The sequence below is a fragment of the Scomber scombrus genome, chromosome 18 (assembly GCF_963691925.1).
Source record: "Scomber scombrus chromosome 18, fScoSco1.1, whole genome shotgun sequence".
Taxonomy (NCBI): Eukaryota; Metazoa; Chordata; class Actinopteri; order Scombriformes; family Scombridae; genus Scomber; species Scomber scombrus.
The window spans coordinates 24458995-24483994 of NC_084987.1; the positions used below are offsets into that span (position 1 = coordinate 24458995).

Below are 25000 nucleotides of genomic sequence, written 5' to 3' on the forward strand. Positions count from 1 at the left end.
AGATATTCCCAGGTCTGCCACTTGTTCACCAGTCTGTTGGGGATGATGGTGTTAAACGCCGAACTGAAGTCCACAAAGAGCAGCCGCGCACAGCTCCCCTGCAGCTCCAGGTGGGACAGAGCAAAGTGGAGAGCTGTGGCTATAGCGTCTTCTGTGGACCTGTTGGCTCCGTATGATGTGATGATTGAGAGGAATTGTTTTTGTATTAAAAAAAAAAAATCCTGCATAGTACATGCAGGATACAAGACTCCTCCAGTCTTTTAAGACCTGAGGTTTGTATTAATGATGAGTCGATAATATCTGAACAGGAAGGAAGCAACTACTGTTTTGTGGCTTTGAAAAAAAAGTGTTAAAGTATTGGTGTGATGAAGTGCAACACATGCAGTAAGCAGTAGAGCTGCCTATCTACATCTATACCAGTCCTCCTGAGCCTGAATCCTTCTCTGTGTTTGACCAGGATGTTGAAACTAACACCTAGACTGGTTTTTGGTGAGTAAAATTATCTTAATATGAAACTGCTGTTACTGGCTTTATGTGGCTATGTGACCTGTACATTTCTTATGGCTATATCATAACTACAGTATATCAAGGGTAGAATACCAACCTCAGTCTGTTCACATTCAGATTAGATTATACAACTGTGAAGGTTCTTAAACTGAACTAAATGCTTTGTTACATCCTGTAGGAGCCAGCTATAGCAGTGGTATTATTAATGATTAAGTTCACGTCTACTTTACTAAAAATGTTAACTTAAATGTAAAAGTAGTGTAGGGGTTTTTAGTCATACATGTTCAGCTTATCAGATGATTTACTGCTCAGATATTTAGCTTGTAGCTACAACAACCGACATGTTCCCACTGGTCATAATTTCTGTAAGTTAGCCAGTTCAGCAAACAGGAAAGAGATTTTACAGAACCCGTAAACAGTGAAGAGTCATATATTTTTCTTAGGAGTTGGTGAAGACCATAACAAAGCCTTTAGTTACTGTTGCTATATCCTGAAGAGGTTTCCATTCTTGCACAGTAGTTTTACGTTATATATATTATATTTAACATTACATGTTATCTATGATATAAACTCGTGCTTACATATATGTATCGTTCACTGTGAATCCTTCATGATTCAGATTGGCTCTGAATCCAGTGTGACCATGGTGGACTCTGACACTACCAGTATAAACCACTATATAGAGAGGAAACATCTGAATTGAAATATATTGAATAACTATTGCAGAAAAATATAGTCCACAAATAGTATCAAAAATGGGATTTGACTTCATAGAATTTTTTATGGATTATAATTTTAAGTAAATATACTATACAGTAAATATGTTGATGACATGCTACATAATTTATACGTAATAACTCTAAAAGTGAAAATTGTACTTCGTTTTATACCCAAAAGTGTTCCTTCAGTGTTGTGTCTTCACATTATGATTTTATTTTAAGAAGAAGAAAAAAAGACCAGAAAGAGATAGAGGAAGTTCAGTTTTTAGTTCAGTTCTATGTTAACTGCTCTGTCTTCTAAAATTGAGCTCTAAAAAACTGTATTCTGTTTATCTGTATTCAGATTTTAAAGGAAGGAGGACTTTCAGATTTCAGTTTGAAGATTCTTGATTTTATTTCATTAAATTAGAAACTTAAATCAGAAAAAATGTTGATTTCTTATCTCAGTACTTTTCAGCTTATATAATGAGCCATGTTGTGTTTTTTCTTTCCTATAGTCTTTCTTCTCCTCACTTCAACTTCAACTACTGCAGGTCAGTCCATTTCCCTGTGTGATGCATAGAATCACTTTAGATTATCAGAATTTAAAATAATTTGTAAAATTTTGAAGTCATGTCTTTTATGCCTGATAGATGGTCGGATCAGATTAGCTGGATCTGGGTCCACTCAGTGCTCTGGAAGAGTTGAAGTCTATTACCACAACACCTGGGGAACAGTCTGTGATGACAGCTGGGACTTACAGGATGCTGAGGTGGTTTGCAGACAGCTGGGCTGTGGGCCATCACTCAGTGCCCCTGGATCAGATCACTTTGGTGAAGGAACAGGACAAATCTGGCTTGATGATGTGAGCTGTTCAGGCAGTGAAAAGTCTCTAACTGAGTGTCAACACAGAGGATTTGGGACAAACAACTGTAAACACAATGAGGACGCTGGTGTCGTTTGTTCGGGTGAGAAAACTTTTGAATCAAGTATTTAGAATAATTTTAAACATTGATTTTTAACAGCTCTTTCATTCAGTCAGTGTGGTTTGTGATGTGTGTCAACACCGTTGCTGGAAAACAGCTGCTAATCACTCTCTGCAGCATGTTCTCAGAATGAAAAAGCAGAATAACAAGTGTGAAATGTTGCTTAATCTACTGTTCATGAAACTGTGATATAAATGTAGATATTCATCTAGCATTAAATAACTGAAAATCATTATATCTTACTGGCAGTTGTGATTACAGATATTTGTTTTTTTAACACTGAGTATGAATAATAATGGTTTTGGTAAAACTTGTTCTATCCAGTAATAGTTTGTCTTCTGTGTTCTGTATGTAGGTGTCAGATTAGCTGGATCTGGGTCCACTCAGTGCTCTGGAAGAGTTGAAATCTATCATGACAACACCTGGGGAACAGTCTGTGATGACAGCTGGGACTTACAGGATGCTGAGGTTGTCTGTAGAGAGTTGTCCTGTGGGACATCACTCAGTGCCCCTGGAACTGCTGTTTTTGGTGAAGGAACAGGACAAATCTGGCTTGATGGTGTGAGCTGTTCAGGCAGTGAAATGTCTCTAACTGAGTGTCGACATAACAGATTTGGAACACACAACTGTGGACATGAAGAGGACGCTAGTGTTGTCTGTTCGGGTGAGAAAAACTTTTGAATAAAGTATTTAGAATAATTGTACACATTGACTTTTAACAACTCTTTCATTCAGTCAGTGTGGCTTGTGATATGTGTCAACACCGTTGCTGGAAAACAGCTGCTAATCACTCTCTGCAGCATGTTCACAGAATGAAAAAGTAGAATATCAAGTGTGAAATGTTGCTTAATCCACTGTTCATGAAACTGTGATGTAAGTGTAGATGCTTGTTGAGCATTTAATAACTGAAAATCATTATATCTTACTGGCAGTTGTGATTACAGTTATTTGTTTTTCAACACTGTTTATCAATCATAATGGTTTTGGTAAAACTACTTTTAAGATAAACACACAAGAGAAACTTGTTCTATCCAGTAATAGTTTGTCTTCTTCGTGTCAGCTGCTCATATCAGATTATCTGGATCTGGGTCCACTCAGTGCTCTGGAAGAGTTGAAATCTATCATGACAACACCTGGGGAACAGTCTGTGATGACAGCTGGGACTTACAGGATGCTGAGGTGGTTTGCAGACAGCTGGGCTGTGGGACATCACTCAGTGTCCCTCAATCTGCTGTTTTTGGTGAAGAAACAGGACGAATCTGGCTTGATGATGTGAGCTGTTCAGGCAGTGAAAAGTCTCTAACTGAGTGTCAACACAGAGGATTTGGGAAACACAACTGTGGACATGGAGAGGGTGCTGGTGTCGTTTGTTCGGGTGAGAACACTGAATCAAGTATTAAGAAATAAATGCACACCTTGATTTTAACAGCTTTTTCAACACAGTTCACTGCTGGAAAACAGCTGCTTTTGCGGTTTCGGCCCCCAAAAACACAGCAAGACACAGTGACGTAGGCCATGAAAGGGTCTATTGACACTGAATAACAAACTGGCTGGATAACCACTGGGTTACATAGTGCCTATTTAACTGAAGATATTCAGTTCATATTTTCTATCTTTCTTTTCATGTAGAATCACAATAAAGCTACTTTCCTTTCCTTTATTTCCTGAGATATATTTTTTAATACTTTTACTTAAGTAATATTTTGACTAAGTTACTTTTATTTGTATTGGAGTAATATTTGACAAGGAGTATCTGTACTTTTCCTCAAGTAGTGAAGTATTCTGTCCACCTCTGCCTAAGACCAAAAGGCAAGTGGTTCTCATGGTTATTATTATTGTTATAGTAGTAGTATTAGTAGTATTTCTCTTTGATTCATGCATTTTTAAGGTACAGAGAATAAAACGTGAGCTTGACTTTGTTACAGAATTTCAAGCCTTCAGTCGTTTCTTCTTATATGTGCACTTACACACACACACAGAGGCCATTACACACTTACACATGGACTAACTCAGGAAATAAAAACTTCCTACCTGCTAGTCTACAAATCACTCTGTGGCTCTGGACCCAAATACTTTACATGTCTGATATGTGTGTGGGACATCAATCTTCAGACATGTTGGGCTGGCCCAAGAGTAAGAACAAAACACAAGGATCTTTTCTATTTCACCTGATTTTAGCAGCTAGTTTTTTTAATCTTTTTTTTTAATCTCTTGTCTGTACTTTTCCAAGTTTAAATTTTAAATTTTTTACCTTTACTGTATTTATATTACTCTTGCCCTGCCTTGCCTTCCATTAGAGACTGTTTTCAAAGTTCTGATGGTTTGAGGTTTCTGCCATAAAAACAAAGTAACAGTGACTCTGACATTGTTTCCCTCCAAGATTCACCAAAATCTGCTTCAAGTCTCAGAAAACCTACTTGTGATATTAATGATATAATTTCATGTATTGGGATCATTTGTGTGAACTGTTTACACACTGATGCATTTTTTAAAATCTTACCCACCTCAAGCCTTAGGGTTACATGGGCCAGTAGCTATTTTTCTACACAGTCCTTGATGGCTGTGGAGCACTAAGGACCAACTCAAGAGCCATTTTATACTGTCTCAACAAAACTACAATCATTTCAAATTCAGTATAATCCTCATTAACCAAACAGATATTTCTATAACCAAAACAAACATACATTCCCTTTAAACTGATACTATCTTCTGTATCTTCAGTTATTGCTACAATTTCTATCATATTTTATATTTCACGTCATGTACATCTCACTTAACATTCAACTGGCTTTTACTCCTAACAGTATAATTCTGACTGACAATAAGTTGTTTCAACTACCAGCATCTTAGCCCTAATAATATTTTTATACCATGGGAGTCCTATTACATAACTGCACTGTCACATACATGAAAATAATAACCAATAAAAACCTTTAAAATAACAATAACAACATCGCTACACATATTTCTCTTCTCCCTAAATTAAACGTTTACATGAAACAGCATCACCTGGTGGCCAGCATTATAAAATTACAGCACACAATGGGGGTCTATTAACCTCTAAGATAGTTCTTTTTAATCCAACCTCTACAATAACAATCTAATAATACAATACATGTCAGTGCAGAGGCAGTACTTCTAAATTATACTTTAAGTACATGTACATACATCTTTACTTTCACTGAAGATGGCATTTCAATGCAGAACTTTAACATTGTATATGTTTTTATTGTCACTGTATTTAACAAGTAAATGACCATGACTGCTACCATCAAAACTTAAGAGGCAGGAAATATTGTAAAGCCAAAATAGAGGGGAGTGTCTTCTATCTACATATGTTTTTATTATTTTTCTTTATTTTTTATCATTTATTATAAACCCAACTAAAGGCAAACTTGGATAAACAAAGCTTGTGACTTGGTGATTATCTGATAGTTGGTGCATGTCAGTTCTGCCCATGGTAGTTGCCCTGTGTTTGTCTCATCACTACATGATCACTGAGCTATGACAAAAAAAAAGAGTGGAAAACAACACACAAACATTTGTGCTAACACTGAATACTGTGACTTAACTTGATTATTGTGCTATTTTTTTCAGCTGATCTCCCAAAGCCCAGCATCTCCATGAATCCTGCTGGTGAGGTTAGCTGGGGTCAGAGCATCAGCATCACTTGTTCAATCTCAACTCAGCTTTTAGGTGGAACATTCATTCTGAAGAAGACCTCAGGTTCATTCAGAGACACCCAATCATCAAGTACCAACTCTGCTACCTTCAACATCCGTAACGTGAACTTTGATAATGAGGGATCATATCAATGTCAGTATGAGAAAAACATTTCAAGTCTATCGTTCAGCTCCCTACTGAGTGACTCTTTCAGTCTCTCTGTTACTGGTAAGATCCAGGTCCTGTACTTGATGTTTTATTCTCGTTTGTTTCATCAATAGAAAATAAGAAACTTATTTACGGCAGACTCCAGAATAAATAGCTCAGCTCAAAGGCAACACATTTAATACTAATATTATGTTGCTTTTTCAGTGAGCCTCCCAAAGCCCAGCATCTCCATGAATCCTGCTGGTGAGGTTAGCTGGGGTCACAGCATCAGCATCACTTGTTCAATCTCAACTCAGCTTTTAGGTGGAACATTCATTCTGAAGAAGACCTTAGGTTCATTCAGAGACAATCAAACATCAAGTACCAACTCTGCTAGCTTCAACATCCCTAACGTGAACTTTGATAATGAGGGATCATACCAGTGTCAGTATGAGAAAAGCGTTTCAAGTCAATCATTCAGCTCCCCACTGAGTGACTCTTTCAGACTCTCTGTTACTGGTAAGATCCATTTCCTGTACTTGATGTTTTATTCTCTTGTGTGTTTAATCAACAGAAATTAAGCAACTTAACAAGAGTGCAAAATACATAGCTCAGCTCAAAGGCAATACATTTAAAACTAATATTTTGTTGCTTTTTCAGTGAGCCTTCCAAAGCCCAGCATCTCCATGAATCCTACTGGTGAGGTTAGCTGGGGTCAGAGCATCAGCATCACTTGTTCAATCTCAACTCAGCTTTTAGGTGGAACATTTATTCTGAAGAAGACCTCAGGTTCATTCATAGACACTCAAACATCAAGTACCAACTCTGCTACCTTCAACATCCCTGACATGAACTTTGATAATGAGGGATCATACCAGTGTCAGTATGAGAAAAGCGTTTCAAGTCAATCATTCAGCTCCCCACTGAGTGACTCTGTCAGACTCTCTGTTACTGGTAAGATCCAGGTCCTGTACTTGGTGTTTTATTCTCTTGTGTGTTTAATCAACAGAAATTAAGCAACTTAACAAGAGTGCAAAATACATAGCTCAGCTCAAAGGCAATACATTTAAAACTAATATTTTGTTGCTTTTTCAGTGAGCCTTCCAAAGCCCAGCATCTCCATGAATCCTGCTGGTGAGGTTAGCTGGGGTCAGAGCATCAGCATCACTTGTTCAGTCTCAACTCAGCTTTTAGGTGGAACATTTATTCTGAAGAAGACCTCAGGTTCATTCAGAGACACTCAAACATCAAGTACCGACTCTGCTACCTTCAACATCCCTATCGTGAACTTTGATAATGAGGGATCGTACCAGTGTCAGTATGAGAAGAGTCCAAGACGAAACTCCCCTCTAAGTGACTCTGTCAGACTCTCTGTCAATGGTAAGAAAAGCAAATTAATCAATATAATACAATAACTCTTAAAACAAAACAAGAATCACACAACAGTATACTACAACAAACCTTCAAAAACCTCATCAAATCAGTCTGAAAACATCACAAGATAAAAGGCTTCATGTTCTCCCAATAAATAATTGCGATGCAATTAAATGTTTTTTTCTTTACTGTCAAATTTTTAAAAAAAACTATTAAAAAAGTAATTGATCAAAAATACTGCATAAGCAGCAATAGAAGTCATTAATATTAATTAAGTATTAATTAAGTAGTCTATGTAGCTGCTGTGAAGCTTAAACGATGCATCATTAAGAAACAAAAAGTACAGAAGCTTACCTCACAGATGGAAGAGTTGTAAAACCGTCATTGCCACTCCAATCTTAGGTTGGTTGGACTACCCGAAGGATCGGAGAATGGAGATGCCCGTACATTCTTAATGACATGGCTTCCCAAAGCACTTGATATTGAAACAGGACAACCATTGACTATAGAGCAAGCCTACAGGCTGGGGAAAATGCCGCAACAAGGTGAACAGACCAAGGATCAGGTTGGGTCAGATAAAACTCAACCACAAATTGTTCTGGTGAAATTCCTGACATATCGAGACAGAGATCGAGTTATGAAAGCAGCACGTCTGAAAGACGATATCTTGGTTGAGGATAGCCATGACATGTTTTTTCCTGACCTCTCCACTGAAGTCCAAAAACAACGAAAACTTTTTGATGGGGTGAAACAAAGTCTGCGCCAAATGCGTAAGGAATATGGAATCATGTTCCTGGCAACATTTTTTGTTATGGCCATTGAACCTTTAGCTATTGCGATTAGAAACAACACTCAGATAACTGGTATCAAAATGAATAACATTGAGAATAAAATAGGATTGTTTGCAGATGATGTAGTTATTTTTCTGACAGACTTGAAACAATCCATACCTATTTTATTAACTTTAATAGGAACATATGGCAGCTTCTCAGGTTACAAGGTTAATGCATCTAAATCTACAATCCTCTTTCTGAAAAGATCTGAGAGACTGAATCCTCCACTAAGTACTCCTTTTAGGAATATTATGGACAGCTTTACATATCTTGGAGTTAAAATTACACCTACAATAGAATCCATTATACTAACTAACTATAACCCGGTGATCGAGTCAGTAGTAGAATCTATTAACAGATGGAAATCTTTACCATTTTCTATGATAGGACGTATTAATGTTCTGAAGATGAATATTCTTCCTAAGTTCCTGTACCTTTTTCAATCCATCCCACTCGCTCCCCCTGGTAATTTCTTTCATAAAATGAAAACAATTTTTTGTAATTTTATTTGGAACGATAGACGCTCAAGACTGCGCATGACCCCGTTGTACTTACCGTATGACAGAGGTGGGTTAAAGCTCCCTTTCCTTCTGGGATACTATTGGGCTGCTCAACTAAGAGCTGCCTCATATTGGTTTGAACATCAGTCACCACTGCACTGGATAAGGATGGAGGAAATCACAACTTCTAAAATCCCCTTATACCTCTACATTTATTCTGCAAATTTAGCCACTCTGAAAAAGCACACAGCAAACCCCTTTGTTAGAAATACACTGATAGTATGGCACGAGGGGTAAATTATCTTCGGGAAAATGCTCCACTATCTCAATTCTCACCTATTTGGGTGAACAGAAACTTCACACCAGGTACTAATGAATTTGGTTTTAAGTTATGGGCAGACAGAGGTATCAGTAAGATTTTAGATCTGTATGAGAATGATACTCAGATCGAGCAAAGGTTTAGCATTGAGCCTAAACACTTTTTCAAGTATCTTCAGATAAGAAGCTTCATAACAAAGACACAGAACTCTGTAAACCCTCCCTCACAAAACTCTTTGGAAAGGACAGTCCTGACCCATAATGGAGCAGCTGGATTAATCTCAAAGTTTTATCAGATTATCATAGGTGCAGCAAAAGAATCTTCAGAGGATAAAAGTTTAGCATGGTGTGTCAGACCTAAATGAAGAGATCACTGTAGAAGAGTGGCAGGATATATGTTTCCGATGCCAGGTGCAAACAATAAATAAAAGGTTTAAACTCCTCCAGTACAAATGGTTGATGAGAACATACTTTACTCCAGAATTAATGCATCGCATCTACCCCAATACACCAGATACTTGTGTCAAATGTGGTATACATAAAGGTAGTTTGTTTCACTGCCTCTGGGAATGCACCCTCATTCAAGATTTTTGGAAAGAGGTTATTACAATAGTATCCATCTTTATTAAGGAACAACTTCCACTCTGTCCCAAGCTTTGCATTTTTGGATGTTTCCCAGCAAGCTGTACGCTTAGCAATAGCAGTAAGAAAATGGTCATATTCTGTCTTCTTGAAGCTAAACATAAAATAGCACTATCATGGAAGTCTGTTCACAGACCAAGCAAGCAAATTTGGGTTGAGGGGCTACTGCAATGCCTAGCATTAGAACAACTTACATATGCTATTAAAGGGAGATATAACACATTTGTAAAGATCTGGGGCTCATTTATGGAGTTTCTGGAAGGGGATGATTTCATGACAGCTTTGTAGTCTACTGTTTTTTTGTTTTGTGGCTTTTTGTTTTGTTCACTGATCCCAATATGTAATAAGGGAACACTTGTATGTGTGATACAATTGATGTTCACCTCAGCATGTACATGCTTGTGAAATGTTTTTATTCTTTACTTTAAAAAAAAACATGATGTATCAGTCAGTTACCAAACCAGCAATATACCACTAATATCAGCATATTTTTAATTTTTTCAAGTGCCTTTTTATACTTATTGTTGTGAATATTGATGTGTTATGTTCTGTGTCTTTGTATTGTAACTAAAAAAGACAATAAAAACATTTGTCAAAAAAAAGGAAACAAAAAGAACTGAGAGGAACTGACCATGTTGTAGTATAATGTGAGAAGTATAATTGCAAGTGGAATGCTGCTTTAGTTTCAAAATATAAATTTTAAATAGTCAGTTAAAATGTTCTCCAAGAATATAACACAAGACTCAATAAAATATTGTATAAAAAACAAGTCAAGTGAAAGTAAAGATGAATAAATAAATAAAGAAACATCATAAGACATCAAATTACATTGTATCTTGTTGGTTCGGGTTAATTGAAGTTCAGGTTATTGTTAATGTGTTTAATGTATTCAAATATAAACATTGAGAAATGATTGGAATTTGATGATCATGATGTCTAATATTTCTACGCTCCCTTTTTATGTGTAAGTCCAAGGAATGGACATGTCATGTAACATTGTTTTGTGATGAATCTAATCTCTGTCAAGAATGTGCATCTTATTATTTATCATTCTACACTATTTATTTTGTGATTATTACTGTATGATCATTATTATTTGTATATCTTTTTTTTTATTGATTTATTATTGTTTTATATATTTTTTTATTTTTCTTATCTTTATTCTTAATTTTTCTCTCTATCTATGTCTTTTGTTTATCTTTCTTAAGATGTTGACTCAGATTTGCTTGCATTGTATTAATTTGCACAGTGGTTGTGCATCTGTAAAGAAAAGTCAATAAAAAAGTTAAATAAATAGAAAAAAAAAATGTAAACTTTGAGGCAGAGAAAAGATTACAAGCTGAAATATTAGAAGGAGTCACAAGTATTATTTTATGAATTCTATTCACTTACTATTTCATTATTTTATTACAATAATAGTAATATCAATTATAAATACATAACCAACTAATTGTGGTAACTATTAAACTATTTTGCCACTTAGTGGTTTTCACAGCAAATCAGTTTGATGATTAACTACAACCAACCATTAAAATATATATTACTCCAGTGCCACATGCCAGCTTCAAGACAAAATCATTGTATCATCAGTTATCCTCTCTGTTCTTTGTTTCTTTCTCTTCATTTTTATTTAATAATTTAAAAAAATGCCTCTAGATTAGTTCTGTGAATTTTTTTTTCATTTTCTTAGAATAATGTAGCTTGAATATGCACAGTTCAGAATAAATCTCATCTTTGCTGATTTAAAAATTGTACTTTTTAAAAAACTTGTTTGCTCTTTTTTTACTCAGCACCACTGCAGCAGCCCAATATCTCCCTGACATCTCCTAATGGAGGACTGGTCTGGGGTCCTGAAGGTGCAGAGGTCACTAGGGGCTACAGCTTTGTCTTGACCTGCTCCATTAACTCGAACTACCATGAAGGCCGTTTCTTGCTCATCCGCTCTGGCTCCAACATCACCACCAAGCCAGCAGTCAACCTCTCAGCCTCCTTTAACTTCCCTGTAGCTGAGTATGAACATGAGGGCAACTACAGCTGTGTGTATGAAGTCACTCTGTCCAGACAGGACTTCAGGTCACCAGAGACAGCACCGATTATTGTCATCATTAAATGTAAGTAGATTTAAGTAAGTAGTTATATTTTATGAACATCACTGAAAGATACATCTGCCAATGTCATATAACCTGTTTATATTATGAACTTAAACACAACTACCGGTGCTGATTGACCCACTGGTGCTTATTACTTTCCACACTTCTTCACTGGAGGATAAAGTGTGTGGGTTCACGTGCACATTGTAATCATCAGTTTTTAAAATAGCCCTGAAATGTTATCTATTGATTAATGTCCACGAATTCACGAATATTATATAGTACTTTGAAAATATAAACCGTATATTATTCATCATTTAACCAGGAGATTTTACTCCTAACGTCTTTATAAATCTATAAAAAAAAATTCTTAACACAAAAACAAGAAATTGACCATCGGTTTAAATATTTCACCTTCACCAGTCAAACTGCTACAGAAGGCGGTAATTTGAAATGGAATGAAGCCCACTAAAGAGTAGTCGAACACACCCTCAACACACTGCTCTTCCCTCGACTTCCACTATCAAAATCTGACAAAAACCTTTTTTTCTAGGGAGAAATAATTTAATAGAATTGCTTTAACATTAACCATCATATTTTTGATGTTCATGTTTTTGTGTTGCTAAATCTTAAATATATCTTTCAAAGAAAACCTCACACAGAAGAAATGTATATATACAGTATATACACTACCGGTCAAAAGTTTTAGAACACCCCAATTCTAGTTTTTTATTGAAATTCAAGCAGTTCAAGTCCAATGAATAGCTTGAAATGGTACAAAGGTAAGTGGTGAATTGCCAGAGGTTAAAAAAAAAAGTTAGGTTGTCCAAAACTGAAACTTATTCAAAAACACTTAAAAATGTAGGTCTTTCCTATACAGAGAAATTGAGAAGAAAGTCAAGGTGTCAGTGAGTACAGTTTCACTCAGAAACTGGGGGAAACTCTGAAAGGAAGAGGTCTGGCAGACCCAAAGCCACAACAGAGTCAGAAGACAAGTTTCTGAGAGTCAACAGCTTGCGTGATAGGCGGCTCACAGGACAACAGCTTCAAGCACAGCTTAATAGTGGTCGTAGTAAGCAAGTCTCAGTTTCAACTGTGAAGAGAAAACTTCCAGTTGCAGGTTTGACAGGTCGAGTTGCAGCAAGAAAGCAATTTCTAAAATGTCAGAATAAGAAGAAGAGGCTTGCCTGGGCCATGAAACACCATCAATGGACTACTGAAGACTGGAAGAAGGTGTTATGGACTGATGAATCAACATGTAAAATATTCTGTTCATCACGCAGGAGTTTTGTACGCCGTCAAATAGGCGAAAGGATGGTTCCTCAGTGTGTGACATTAACTGTCACACATGGAGGAGGAAGCATGATGGTCTGGGGCTGTTTTTCTGGATCCAGGGTTGGCTACCACAGCATTCTACAGCGCCATGCAGAACCCTCTGGTATGCACGTAGTTGGTCAGGGGTTCATCCTACAGCAAGATTATGACCCAAAACATAAGTCCAAGCTACGCCAGAACCTTAGGAAAAAAGACCAAGATGGTAAGCTTGAAAACATTTTTTCAATAAAAACTGGAAAAATTGGGGTGTTCTAAAACTTTTGACTGGTAGTGTATATATGAATAAAAACAAGAATAAAATCTCATTAAATGTTGAGTAATAAAGTGGTTATATTTAAAAAGAATAACCCATTTCGTGACTATCTCACCAACTGCTGTTAGACTGGGTTGGTTGGGTCTTGCTAGCCTAGTGGTTACTGTGCATGCCTCATAAAGACAGAGCTGCTGCTTCAATTCCAGTTTAACCCAAACTTTAGATGATATCTCTTAAGCTCAGTCAGGCTTTTTTAAAGTTTGTGTTAAGGGTAAGGGTTAGGGTTAGGGTCAGCCTGAACAGAGATTTAGGTATAATTCAGTTCATATGGCATTATTAAAGTCAGAAAACATACAATAGTCTCAAACTAAAGTGTAGAATTTCCATCAGTGAAACAGTCTTGCAGCAATGACTTGTGGAGTAATATATACTTGTAGAGTATCAGGTATGCAGAGAAGATGAACAATAACTGACTGTAATATTATTTCCTCCTATAGTCCCTCTGTGGCTGCTGGTGTCCTCAGTAGCTGTTAGGAGTCTGCTGCTGTTCCTGCTGGTCTTGCCGGTGGTCTGTCTGGTCTGCAGGAGAAGAAGAGGAGTCAAACATCCCATAGCCATCGCCATGAGTCCAGGTCTGTGCTCACCAGAACACACATTCTTTATTAATAATACACACTTTCATCCAAGGAATTTTGTTCTTTTAACAAACTGATTTCACATTCATGACACACTTTGTTCCGATGCTTGTGTTTCAGCGGCTGTCAGTACTTTGAACCATGATGAGGGTGCCAAGGAGGAGGAGGAGGAGGAGGAGGAGGAGGAGGAGGTGTAAGACTAGCTCTATCCTTTGCTCTGGAGGGTTTTTTCCTATTTTTTATATTTAATATGTTACTGAATACATATATTGCTGTTTTTAATTCTTTGAAAACAATAATTTTTATATTTTGTAAATAAATCATGACTCAGGCTTATTTCTTGACCTATGTAAGGCTTTTGATACAACTAATCATGATGTATGCAAACGACACAGTCTTATATGTTCATGGGAAAGACCCTGAACAAGTTGCTGCCAAATTATCACTAGCAATGTAAAAAGTTACACAGTGGCTCAGTTATTCATGTCTCTCTCTGAATGAGAAAACAGTGACCATGTATTTTCTGAATAAAGAAAAACAAAGTGTTCTTCCAAATATTTATGTCAATGGACAAATGATAAAAAAATGTTGATGCGTTTAAATACCTAGGTGTTACAATAGATTCTACCGTTATATTCAACAACACAGCTGATTTTAGACATATTAGGAATTCATTAACCACTGAGGCATCTAAGACATATCTGAATGCAGTGATTTTTCCTTATTTCCATTGCTGTATATCATGTTGGTTAAAGGGACACAAGACTGTCTTAAAACCTGTTAGGACACTTCATTAACAAGCCCTTAAAGTCCTGGACAGGAAATCAAGACAGTATCACCATTGTAATATACTTGTTAAACATAAAATGTCAAGCTTTGACAATTTAATTTTGTATTCAGACGTCTTCATAATATTCATAACGCTGTTGCTCCTCCACTGTTGAAGAGCTTTGTTCAGCTCTGCTTTGAGCAAATGAGCAGAGCTTCAAGGGGAGATTGTAATGTCTCTACACTAAGCTCCACCTTTGCACAATCCGCCTTTTCCTTCAAAGCCTAGAAGAATGGAATAAGCTCCCCGCCAATTGTGTGTGTGTGTGTGTGTGTGTGTGTGTGTGTGTGTGTGTGTGTGTGTGTGTGTATGGGTTTTTCTGCGTGGTTATGAATAGTAAATTGCCTATTTGTAGTGGTGATGTTTTACTCTGTATTTTATACCTGCCCGGGGACAGTAGATTGAAATGAGCTGGTAGCAAAATCTGCTACAAAGTATATTTTCTCTTTTTTTAGATACATGTATTTTGTACATGGCCCTTGATATAAATAAATGTAATATATATATACAGTACTGTGCAAAAGTCTTAGGCCACCATTAGATTTGTTGTTTTAGTAATACTATAATAACCAGATATAATTATTTCTCAGTCTCTTTATTAGAATTCAACCAGAAAATACAGGAAATGTGTATGCTGTATTAAAAAAACAGAAGAAAGAAAGTAAAGAAAACAGCTTCTTTAGGCTAAAGTGGCAAGTAATTAGTGTGACCTCCCCTTACACGTGAGAAAGAGCAGGAATCTGGCTCTCTTAAACTTAAATGGAATGGAACCCTAATTAAAATTATATCTAATAATTCATGTTAAATGGTGTCTACATATTTCCTGTATTTTCTGTTCGTATGGTGGTGGCCTAAGACTTTTGAACAGTACTATATATATATTTGGAGCAAACATCGGCTTAAATGGTATATCACAGTATAGCCCATGCCAGACTTCTGACTTTTTTCATAAAATATCTTTATTTTTATATTGCAAAATGAGCTAATAAATACATTTTTTTTAAATGAGAGATATATCTTGCTTTATAAGAAATGATCTCCCTTAGTATCCATGAAAAACAGCTGAACTTAGATTTTGATGCTTAATTGGTACACTTACCCTAACATCTAGTTAAACAAATAGAAAGGTAATCAAATGTAATAAGTTACATTACCTTGATTAAGTAAATGAAATAGTTACTTATTACATTCCCAAAGTAACCTTCCCAACCCTGATTACAGTGCTTACCATGAGATAAAGGACTGAACCATTGTCCCTCTAAAAACATTTCCACCAAATATTGAAACTATCAAGACAGTGAAGTAAAAGAGAAATGGCTGGAGCAGATAATTGTTGAATGAGAACATTGCAGATCTCTAGCGTATGTATGGTGTGTGTTTGTGTGTCTGCAAGCATTTATAATCTCAGTTATCTTTAAGATGTATAGAATAGTGTGAGTATAGTGAGAGAATAGTGGCTTCAAATGAATGAGGCCTGCTACATATTTTTCAAATTTTATTATCTGAGATTATCTGATTTGTATATTGTTCCGTTTAACATTTACGACTGATGTTATTTGTATAATTTATATGTAGTTATTATGCTCTAGATTACACAGGCATCGGACATTGTTGATGTATTAACTAGGTTTCGCCACAAGATGGAGTTCATGCCTTGTGATCGCTATCTGTCAGGAGAATCCTTGTACTGCACCCATACATTGTTGTTCACTGCTGATATAAAATAATGATAGAAACGTGTTGGTAACCATGTGTCGCTCTTTCTGTATGTATTTGCAGTTAGCTGTGAACCCAGTAAAGGCTAAATATAACTGTGTGTCTTATTCAATGTAATTTAATGTGTCAAAAAATGTTTTGGGTGATTTTAACATTATGTGCCATGTTGAGTGACATCCTTGTATATTAAAGTGGATTGTAAAGTGAAATGCTGCTTGTCCTACTTTTTTTTATCAGCTTGGTGTTAAACTTGATTTTGTGTGAAAATGCAGGAGAAATGTTTGTTAGTAATTTGGTAGACGTAAACATGCTAGCACCACCATAAAAAGTATATTTGGGGGAGTAAAACAGAAAAAAATGTTTTTAGTCTATATATGTTTACAATTTGGTCGTCCCCAATAATAATGTGCCAAATTAGCGATTAGTGGTTCCTATTTGCAATGTACCTTCAAATTCTGTTTTAAAATGATTTTCAAGCAGATTTATGGATGATCATTGGTGACAGACATTGGGGATAATGACATTCCCGGGAAGTGTAACTCAGTCTGTGTGTGAAGATTTATGAATCATTGAAGGAATACAATTTTTAACTTACATTTTCATCTTCTCCCGATGGAGGCTTTTGTTTTTCTTCTTGGCTTTGTACTGCACAACGTCTGTGTTCTTCATATTTATAGCTTCATGTTTGAAAAGGAAGGGTTGAGGGAGGTGACATTTAGTTGGTCACAATCTGCAATTTCACCACTAGATGCCACTAAATCTCACTGTGGCGAACTGCCCCCTAAATAACGTGCGCTGCGATCTCACAATCCTGGATCACACAACAAAGATCCTGATCTTTGATCTGATTCTTTCCATTCTAACAGTCTGTTTGGACTCCACAGAGAGTTCAATCCAAACACAGAGAAACTGGAACAAGGATGTCATACTGAATAATCTTTTAGTTTCTTGTTAAATCAGAGCTGATGTTCACTAGTAGAAGCTGCTCATGTTTCCTTTTCCTTATTGTACAGATCTGTGAACCGTGTGCGCCACAAAGGAACCAATCAGGCTTTTGCCATGAAGATTATCAACTGGCAGAACCTGACCACGGAGGAAGACATTCAGCCGGTGTTGGTGGAGAGAGCCATCCTCACCTATACTGACAACCCATACATCGTCTCAATGCTCTGTGCATTTGAGACCAAGAGAGACCCCCGTGTTGTAATGGAGTACGTAGCAGGTAAGAAGGTTGTTTTTTAGACAGGGATAGAACAGATAAATGAGCTTTGAACTGACTTTCCTCTATTATTTATGGAGCCCATCCATGCTACCCACACTGAGAACATGTCTCCTCCTGTCCTTCTAGGTGGGGATTGTGCCTCCTTGCTGGAGAACATGGGGCACTTTCCCTTGCAGATGGCCAGGATGTACGTCGCGGAGACCATGGCTCAAACCTGGATTGTTGTTCTTATCATTTTCTGTTTCCTACCTTCAGACAGTAGGCACAGCTGTTTATGTTGCCCCAAATACCATACTAAAGGCGGGGTATGGGAAGCCTGTGGACTGGTGGGCCCTAGGTATCATCCTCTTTGAGTTTCTGGTGGGTGAAACTCCATTCGATGGAAACGACTATCATGAGCTCTACAACCACGTGATTGAAGGTAAGAATCTTTACTTCAGTTCATCTCTTTGTGGGTTGGCAAGATTGGTTTGTGTTGGCAAGATGAGCAGTTCTAAAATATGTTAAAATATGTTTAAAAATACTTTTAAAAGCAGCATCAGGTTTGTTAAAATGTACATTTTGTATTATTTAGCGTTTCTAAGTAAGTTGAATTATATGGTACAAAGTTTTTATGGTTACACCTCTTTGACATTTTTGCCATAATCCTCTAATATATTCTCTCTAAATGGATTAAAAGCAGAAATTTGATGCTCGGTTTGCAAGTTATTCATACGTTTATTTTCAAATTTTAGCTCCTTTAAATTTGACTAAACCACATGGACACAAAAACATCATTGACCCTTCTATATTTAAGTCATGCTAACAGATCTAAATGAATCTTTCTTTATTTTAAAAGATTAAAAATGTGCATTATCCTACTTTGGTGGCCGTGAGTTAATTTGAAAATGTAACTGTATGGTAGTATGTCACTACTGGTAGCAGTAATAGTTGGTTTTGTCCTCCCACACGCCAAAATTTATTTTTCCTCTTAAGATGAACACTTTGATAAACATCCACACATGCATGGAAAACTTTACTGCTGAATGCACATTTCAAATATCCTTTGTCTGCATTTTTGTGCAGTTTAAGATAAGATAATGTAAGATGAGCCTTTATTGTCTCCCTTAGGAGACATTTGTCTTGGGCATTCAAACATATACAGTATGGCACCAAAACACACATATACACATACAACTGTCCAGTACATGTACAATCAAACTACAGTTAACATTCAGTAACACACACACAGGTCCACATACATACACACACACATACAAAACAAAGCTCACATCAAAATATTGCATATATTCCCCATATTAACCATTCTCAAGCTAAACCATAATGTTACAAACAATTTTATTGTTTATTCTTAATTTGAAAAAGAAAAAAACAACATTGAAAAAAAAATCCAAACAAACATAATAAGCAAAACTATCATTATGTACTCAGAACATATACACCTATCACACACACTTAAATGACTTAAAGCACATTTGAAGGAGATCTTTTAATAGTCAGTATGAACAGGAGGAATGATTACAGTGAGAAAAACCTCACTTTTCATATGGACACCTGACTGCTGTTTTAAGAGAGACTTGAAAACTTGTGAATGTGTCCTTTAACTTTATTAGAGACCATGAATTTTCTATCTTTGAAATCTTGAATGAGGCCATTACTGTGTTATCTTTGAACATTGCATTCACTGATTATTTACCTTATTTCCTTGTGTATACTTTTCATTTGGGACACATCCCCTTGTTTAAAATCCTGCCTTTTATTCTTCAATGCCACTTTGAGTTTCCTCATTGTCTTTACTGGGAACACACAATCCACACAAAATTGTATATAATCTGTCACCACAGAGTTGAACCAATCCAGATCCCTGCTAGTGTCAATAAAGGTATCCCATGTTGTACAGTCAAAGGAAGCTCTAAAGCACTCCAATGATGCCTCACTCCATACCGTAATAGTTCAGCCTTAGTTCAGGCTTGCTGGATTTGAGCCTCTGTTTATAGTGAGGGACCGTGATGGACCTTTTGGTTAGCTCCTGTAAGCAACCGTGATGCTCCCAAAACACAGATCAAGTGTCCTTTTGCTTGTGATGGGACAGTATGGAACAGCCATTGAAGTCCCTGAGTATAAGTTTTAGGAACATCAGGTGCAATGTTTCCTAACTTAGCCACTGTGTCATATGTTACACCTGTGTCACAACAGTGACAAACATATTGTCCAAACTCCCTGGGCAGGTAGAAAGACATAAATGAAAGGGATAAGAGCTCAATGTCTCTGAGTTTGTAGTTGTTGCACCATCGCTCATTTACATAAATGCAAACTCCTCCACCCATTTTTCTTCCCGTTACCTGTGAATCATGATCCACTCTTATTGGGCCTCTGAACCCTGTGATCCAAAGTCTGTGATGGCGCTCCCTCAACTCCCAGAGTTGATTATGACTGCAACAGATAATATCACTGGCTGGGGCTTCTATTGACTTGGAAACAATAGAAGGTAGATCACAAAACATGTTGCATACAAGATCACTGTTAAATACATCTTGATTGTCTTCAATCAAGATAGAGACAATCTTGACTGGAGACAAGGTGTACAGATCTGCAGCTGATGTTTGAATCAAGACAAACGAGGGCACATAAAGACACATTACAAACAACAACAAGGAAACAAATCTGACGTGCCATCCGTTTCCACTCTGCAGCAGCAGACAGAAAAGAGAGAAGTCTGCACACTGTGGAGGTACACTGAAGAAAATGATGAGGAACATATGGCCATTTCACATCCCAACCCACAGCCACTCGTTGCTGCTTTCATACAGCTGAGATTAGTATGCATGCATAATTGAGAGAAAAGCAAATGTGTGAGAAAAGAAAATCAATTAACAGACAGCAGATGTTCATGGCACCAGAGAAGAGGAAGTGAAAATTTGTACATGGTTGAACATCAGCATGTTTGTTTACAAGCCTCATGCATGAGTATCATTCATCGTGGTTATATGTTAAACAGGAAACACTTTAGAGCAACCATCTTGAGTTTTGGGTCATTGTGTCTAATGTCAAATGCTGATTAGGTTACACAGAATGAGAGCTGCTACCATCCATATTTACATATATGTTCTCAGTCATTCATTAGTAGTGTCCAACCAAATATAATATAATTATTATTACGACCCACGTCTATGGAACGGCCTTCCTGAAGACCTGAGAACAGCTGTGACTGTGCACATTTTTAAAAGCAAACTTAAGATTTACCTTTTCAGCCTGGTTTATGATTATATTTCATTATAGTTTTTATTATATTCTGTCCTTTTATTTATCTATTTTAATTTTAGTCTTTTAGTTTTGTATAATTTTAGTTGTTTATATTTGTATGTCCTTGTATTAATGTTAATATTCATGTATTTTATTTAATTATTTAATTATTTATTTTGAGCTCCTTTTATTTATTTGCTTTTAGCTAGTCTGTTGTTTCCTCGCTGCAAATTGCTGAGAGTAAGAAAGTGCTTCAGTTGCCTTTTTCAAGTGTGTATGCATGTGTTATGTGTGACAGAAAGTGTGTGTGTGTGTGTGTGTGTGTGTGTGTGTGTGTGTGGGGGGGGGGGGGGTTGTTTTGCATGCTTTAATTGTGTAAAGCACTTTGTGCTACATGTTATTGTATGAAAATTATAAATATAAATAAATAATAAATATATATAAATAAAGTCTGATTGATTAAATTGAATACATATCTGACATAACTGTCATGAAACAATGCATGCATATAGGCTAATCCATCATTTCTATCATGATCCTTGGAAAAACTGCGTGCTGTTGGATCCAGGTGTTAAACTTGCCTGGGAGTCCAGACAGTCTACTGCCACCAGATGTTTCTCAAATTCTGGCCCAGATGATTTGATGGAATCTGTGTCCTTCAGCAAACTGTTGAACACTTTTCTAAACTTCTTAATTGGCTTCTCTGAGATGGACGGAATCTGAATGCCAGGTAGGAAAAGCAGAACTGGTCAGCCACCTTCCCTTTCCTCAGCACTAAAGACCTGGATTTTATTGGTTTACAGCTAATCAGTACCATGTGATAAGCCTCTCCAGACCACTCAGTAGCTAGCTGCAACTCTGGGACCGATGTTATGATTACAGTGAGATCATCAATAAATGCTTGGATTGGTGGCTGACAGACTTGGACCTGGACAATTAGCCTCTGTACTCCACCTCTGATGATTTAGCCAGCATGTTCATAGCCATGGCTAAAAGGTTGACTGATACTGTGCATCCAGTGATTATCTCCTTCTCCAATCAATGCCAGTCTGATGTAACAGTCCCAGAGGTTATTCTGACTCTGAAATCACTGAATCCCCACAAATGCTCCTATATTTCAACACTTCCAATAACACGATGTTTCAGTCTTTCGGGTAAAATAAAGCAAGCAAACATAAAACAGGAAGAATATTTACATTTTATTTAAACAAAGATGACATTGTCACACAAATGCGTACAGTGTACACTGCAACAAATCAAATTGGACACCTGTACCCAGAGTCAAATCCTATTCAACACGTGCAGGCAAGCAGCCAGTCAACACACGTTTTGTTGAAGGGGGGCAGGGTTTCTGTAGATACACCACCACACACTTTTAGTGGGTCATAAGTGATGATTGAGAGGAATTATTCTTGTATGATTCGAGGCATTGTTTTTTTTGTGGAAAATCCTGCATAGTAGATGTTTATTAAAAAGAGCATTTTAAAGAAGTAAGACGTTTTTTGTTCATGATAAGTCAGTGATAACTGAACAGGAACTAGTGCTGTTTCATACTGTTTCCCAGCTGTAGGCAGGAAGCAACTACTGCTTCGTGGCTTTTTTTTGAAAGTATTGGTGTGATGAAGTGCAGTAACACATGCAGTAAGCAGTAGAGCTGCCTATCTACATCTATACCAGTCCTCCTGAGCCTGAATCCTTCTCTGTGTTTGACCAGGATGTTGAAACTAACACCTAGACTGGTTTTTGGTGAGTAAAACTTGCTTAAAATGAAACTGCTGTTACTGGCAGTGTATGGCTATGTGACCTGTACTTTTCTTATGGCTATATCATAACTACAGTATATCAAGGACAGAATACCAAACTCAGTCTGTTCACATTCAGATTCAGATTATACAACTGTGAAGGTTCTTAAACTGAATTAAATGCTTTGTTACATCCTGTAGGAGCCAGCTATAGCAGTGGTATTAATGAAAAGTTTACAATTCACTTAAAATGTTAACTTGTATGTAAAAGTAGTGTATGGATAGTTACTGTTGCTATATACTGTCGAGGTTTCCATTCTTGCACAGTAGTTTTAGGACATTACATGTTATCAATGAGATAAACTTGTTTCTACATATATGTGTTGTTTACTGTGAATCCTTCATGATTCAGATTGTCTCTCGTGTGTGACCATGGTGGACTCTGACATTACCCAATCTATACCAATATTTAGAAAGAAAATATCTGAATTTAAGTAAATAGAATAACAGTTGCAAAAAAAATGCAGGTTTGACTAAAGAATATTAAGCAATATAACTTTAAGTAAATATATTATACAGTAAATATGTTGACATACAACATCATTTGTTGGTAATGGCAGAGAAGTGCAGCTCTTATATTTAAAAGTCAGAATTGTACTCCCTTTCACGCACAACCGTGTTTCCTATTTCCCTTGAGTGCTGCAGCTTTTGTTCCTTTCACACTATGGTTTTATTTTAAGAAGAAGAAAAAAAACATAAGAGAAAGAAGAAGTGGTCCAGGAAAGGCAAAGGGTGTGTTTTTAAGTTTTCTTGTACATTGCAATTTTTAGTTCATTTTTAGTTAAGTTAAGTCTTTGTCTCTTCATTAGGAGCATACAACAGAAAAGGCTTTGCTTTTTGACCCCGACGCATTTTCTAAAAAACAGTTTGTATACTGTATACAGATTTTAGAGGCAGGAGGACTTTCAGATTTTAGTTTACAGATTTTTCTATTTTCATTAAAATAGAAACTTAAATCAGAAAAAAGGCAATTTCTCATCTCAGCACTTTTCAGCTTATATAATGAGCCATGTCGTGTTTTTTCTTTCCTATAGTCTTTCTTCTCCTCACTTCAACTTCAACTACTGCAGGTCAGTCCATTCCCCTGTGTGATGCATAGAATCATTTTAGATTATCAGAATTTAAAATGATTTGTAAAATTTTGAAGTCAAGTCTTTTGTGTCTGATAGATGGTCGGATCAGATTAGCTGGATCTGGGTCCACTCAGTGCTCTGGAAGAGTTGAAGTCTATTACAACAACACCTGGGGAACAGTCTGTGATGATGACTGGGACTTACAGGATGCTGAGGTGGTTTGCAGACAGCTGGGCTGTGGGCCATCACTCAGTGCCCCTGGATCAGATCACTTTGGTGAAGGAACAGGACAAATCTGGCTTGATGATGTGAACTGTTCAGGCAGTGAAAAGTCTCTAACTGAGTGTCAACACAGAGGATTTGGGACACACTACTGTGGACATGAAGAGGACGCTGGTGTCGTCTGTTCAGGTGAGAAAACATTTTAATCACTCATAATGATGTACAGTAATAATATAATAGATGATCAGCAGTCTGAGGGGCCATATGCCACAATAGCCACGATTATAGTTATTTGTTTCTTCAACAGTCTGAGTGATGCAAAGTAGGTCAATTGATGAAAATATTTTCAAAATGTGTTCTACTAAAATAGTTTCTTTCATAGATGTAGTACATATAGCCTGTCTCTCTCTTTTACCACCAAACCAGACCTCTGATCTCTTCATCTCTTTCACTTTCTTCATGCATTGAGGCTGTAGCACAAGATGTGATGTGAAGTCTGATTCGCCTATGACACATCAACGTTCATGTGGGGCTGGTCTATTGGCTGTCGCAAGAGTTAGACTTTTCCATGTTTTAATTATAAATATTTTACCTTTACTGTATTTATATTACTCTTGGCCTTCCTTCCATTAGAGATTGTTTTCAAAGCCCTGCTGGTTCGAGGTGTCTACCATAAAAAACAAGTAACAGTGAATCTGACAGTTTCCCTCCTAGACTCACCAAAATCTGCTGCAAGTCTCAGAAAACCTACTTGTGACATTGATAATATAATTTCATGTATTGGGATCATTTGTGTATGTTCATATTACTTGTGGCTGGTTTAGTGTTGATGATATATCTGCATATATCACCTCTTTTACTGTTAGTCATGTTTGTTGTCATTTAATAGTATCAATAATAATCTCAAGATAA

General features: G+C 36.7%; 1 pseudogene; it reads left to right on the forward strand.

The window, feature by feature from the left end:
• Window positions 1–1117: 1117 nt before the first annotated feature.
• LOC134000054 (deleted in malignant brain tumors 1 protein-like) overlaps window positions 1118–25000 on the forward strand; it is a 45847-nt pseudogene continuing 21964 nt past the window's right edge.